The sequence below is a fragment of the Echinops telfairi genome, unplaced genomic scaffold (genome assembly GCF_000313985.2).
Source record: "Echinops telfairi isolate 266 unplaced genomic scaffold, ASM31398v2 ScPeMD7_7458;HRSCAF=8496, whole genome shotgun sequence".
In the NCBI taxonomy this organism is placed as follows: domain Eukaryota; kingdom Metazoa; phylum Chordata; class Mammalia; order Afrosoricida; family Tenrecidae; genus Echinops; species Echinops telfairi.
In genome coordinates, this window is record NW_022111358.1 from 12,868,752 (window position 1) to 12,873,094 (window position 4,343).

The window sequence follows — 4,343 nt, forward strand, 5'->3', positions numbered from 1 at the left end:
CCCGGACTCCTGCCAAGGGTCACCTGACCCGAGGCCGGGGATTGTTCCGGGTAATGGCCGCCCAGGGCCAAACGCTCCGCCCCGCCCGACGCTACCGCGCGCAGGAGCGTAGGGGAGGGGCCCGCTCGCTGCACGTAACGCATCATCTCCAGCCTCCCGCCAATCCAAAGGCTCGAGGCCCGGAGCCTCCTCCCGTGAGGGGACTTCCGGGACGCGCGATGACGCCTTGTAGCGGGCGGGGCCCGAGCCGTCGTCGGTTGTTCTGGCAGCACCCGGGAGTCTAGCGGGGAAGAAAGAGAGTTACGACGGGGGTCGTGAGAACGGACACGCAGGAACTGTCGGCGCTCTGGAAATCTCTGGCCAGGGAACAGTTGCTAAAGGAGAATCCCAAGGGTTTTTGTGACCAACAAACATTCCTAATTTTGCCTTAGTCTTTTTCGCATTCCCCATCCCTCCCACCCAGGCTCGCGGCTGGGTTTTCCTTTCCCATGGCAGACCCAACGACCCCTTGGCCCACCTCTTCCTCTGGTCCCTCTCCAACTCTGAGGCAGATTCTTGGAAAAGTCTGCAAAAGACAGCCTTGGGTCACTCCCAAGAGTTGTCCCCCACCTTAAATAAGGGGTCGCAAGGTTAGAACAAAGTTCCGTGGTTTTTAACGAGTTTGTTTTCTTAACTCAAAACTCACTGCCATTAGGAGTTACGAGTTGCGCTGCTACCTGTAAGGCCACAGTTCAAAACCACCAGGTGCTCCCGCAAAGCTTTGCAGCCTCGGAAACCCGCAGTGGCAGTTCTACTCTGCCCGCAGGATTGCCATGGGTTGATTTCTTTAGTAAAACTTGCAGATAAGGAAACAGTTGAACCTTAGTGTTTGGATTAAGTTCGTTTCAAGGCTCCAGTTCCATCAGTTAGGTACAAAGGATTTCACTTCTAAAACCAACAGATTCTAATAAACTCTGTTAGACAAAGAATGTAATACTCTGCTTCACTGCTCACCTTTCCTGGCCAACCAGATTAACAGCGTGGCATTAGTCACACGCTCTGCCCTTTCCAGTTCACCGTGAAGCAGTTAATTTTAAAACCTCAGATTAGCTTCATTACTAAAAGGCAAGGACTTGGGAATGTACTTCAAAGCCTTTTTATTTCTAGGTCATTAGTTTCATGTAGACTACATCTCCAGACAAAACAACTCAGTCATATTCAACCATTACTAAGAAGTTTTATTATAATTGCTATAATTGCTAAGAAGTGGCGAGAAGAACCCGAAGAGTTTGATTCCAACATACCCTTGGCATTATTTCTGCCCTAAACAATCAGTACCTGAAGGTGACCTTGTTGTAGAGAGGTAAGCTTTGTTGTACTGTCTACATGTTCACCTGATGTACAGAGTAATAATTAGAGGCAGATTACTTCGTATTTCAGGTGCAACACTTGAGAAACCTGGACTAGATTTATATTCGGGGAAAATATAAGAACATCAACTTTAGACTAAAATTTAGAGCTATGCTTAACACTAGAGGCTTCTAAAATCTTTGCTTTAGCTTCAGGCCTGGCTTCCCCTGTGACCATAAAAATGTTCACCCTGTCCCAGATTTTATCCTGGATGAGGCATTTCTTTAAAAATTGGATTGTGACCGCAAACTAAGAACTACAAAGGGTTTTCAAAAAAATCATGGAAAAAAATTGAATTAAAAGAATGGAATTTTTCCATGAACTTTGGAAACTCCCTCATACTATTTATCCTTTGAGTTGAATAAAGCACATTATTGGGGGGAGAAGCACATTATTGAAGACAATGAAACAGATAGTAATATCTGATGGGAGTTATAAATGTTCAGCTGGGATTAAAACCTGCCTCTCAGTTTGTACTACACAGTAGCAGGCAGTCAAATATTAAGTAGCCCTTTCTAGCTTGAAATTGATATAGTACTTAAATTTGATGATGTAGAAAATCTAAAGCCTACTTGTCATGGTGAAAAGAATTCTATTAATCATTTCATTTGTTCAGTTTCATTATCTTTCCCCTAATCCATTGAAGAGTTAGTCAGCCAATGGACTTAAAACATTAGGTTCTATTAAGGAAACTATTCCTTTAACTATAATTACGTTCCTGTGAAAGGTTGTGCATATGAAGAATTGAAACATGGAAGATTGCTATGTAATCTCTCCTCTGAGTTAGGCAACCTAAATTCCAGTCTTCCTCTGTACTCCCAGAGAAATGGTACAGTCATTTAGTGCTTGCCAAAGAGGCTTAGGGAAGTAAATACAATAAAGAAGAGAAGAGTGGCTCAGCACCTGCTTTACATATAACTTTGCCAAGAGCGAGGCCAAGATGGTATGAAGTATGACTATAAAATAACAATTGATTTTCTGGATTCCAGAAAAGTTATTATGGGCTTAATCTTATTGGCATACAGTGACACTGTGTGAGGATATGGTCACTTCTACTTTTATTTACATTACAGCATCTTCAGGTGTTTTTTTAATGAAGCAATACATGTTTATTATAAAATATTTTCCATTGCAAAGATATATATATGTTGTTGTTTTTTTAATCACACTTTCTGTTTAACCCAGTCTTACCCCCTGGAAGTAAGGATTCATAACCTCAGGGTACATCCTTCCAATTTTCTGTGACTTTACCTACCGCATGTCCCATGCATACTGAATTGTAATTTATTTTATTCTAGTACAGTATTTCCCAAAGTGAAACACCACACCGCCCGGGGGCAATGGAACAAAAGCAGATGACTACACTTCATCCTGGATTATGGGCTATAGTACAAAAATATTTAATTGTCAGGAGGGCACTGAGTAATTTTTTTTTTTTCTGAAAGGGAAGCAATAGACCAAATAAGTGTGGGAACCTATGCTGTTGTCTCTCTCAAACAGCTCTTTATATAGTCTATCTTATTCCTTTTAATACCTGTATAGTATTCCATTGTGTAAAATTAGCAAGTATAGAGCAATGCTAACATCATACGATAGCTAAAATTATAAAGTTCATAAAATTCAGCAAGATGCATGGAATTTTGTTCCATAAACTAGAGATTAGCTAATATATATACTCGAGTATAAGCCGACCCAAATATCATCTGAGGCACATAATTTTACCACAAAAAGTACATTAAAAATGTCCCAAAAAAGCTCGGCCTATACACAAGTGTATACAGTACATTCCTTAGGCATCATCTGCGTCTGGCCATTAAGGTGTGTGAAAGTGATTTTCAGTTCTCCAGAGGGTTGGCAAGTCTATAATAGTGACTTGGCCTTCTTTAGTTGTGCTTAATGGACTCAAATCTTAACTCCACATGATTATTAAAGAGAATTAGATGTAGCCCTTTCCAATGAGATTCTAGTAAGTTTTATTTGATGCCTTTTCAAATATTGTATCCTGGAAAACATTAGGCAGATTTTGGGATTCTATTTCTGTCACCAAAGCCTGTTTTAAACTTTAAAATGTTCTCTAGAATATTGAATAGCAACTTTTTTTATTAATTTATTTATTTTTTTACTTTTTTTGAATGGCAACTTTTAAATGCCCATGGTTGGGGAAGGAAGGGGATAAAGAGGAGCTGATATAAAAGCGTTCAAGAAGAAAGAAAATGTTTTGAAAATGATGGTGGCAGTAATTGTACAATTATGCTTGATGTAATTGAATTATGGATTGTTATGATATCTGTAAGAGCTCCCAATAAAAATGTTTTAAATGCCCATGGTAAATGTGTAATATTTCTTAATAATAATAATAAAACTGTTTACCAAAGAAGAACTGGAAGGGGGACTAAGGATCATAGCCTTCAGCCGTCCACCTGTCTCTGACCAAAAAGCCTTGTCTTTTTGTGATTTTGAGTTTTGTTGCACAGTTCAGCCCACTCTCTCCAGGATCCTCTAATGTGAGCCTTGTCAGAGCAGGTAGTGGTAGCTGGACACCGTCTAGTTCTTCCTTTCTAAAGAACAGCTGTTTTGGCATGTAGTTCACAAATCATACAATCATACTAAGAAGAGTTGTACCATCATCACCATAATCAAGTTTAAAACATTTTCTTCCTTCTTGTGCTCATCGTTATTAGCTCCCCACTCCCCCCAACCTTCCCTGCCATACCCACTGGGAACCATTAATCCACTGATGGTGTGCATAGATTTACTTCTCCTGGCTTTCATATATAGAAAAACATTTTTTTAAAAGTAAAACAGAAAAAAACCTCAATTGAAAGAAAGCAGAAAATTTTTAAAATTAGAACAAATTTAAGTAAGTCAAAAGAGAAATCAAGTGATAAGGTATTACAACCTTCCTCTAGTTCCTAAAGGTTTCCTCCCCGCTCCCACTACCATGACTCGAATTC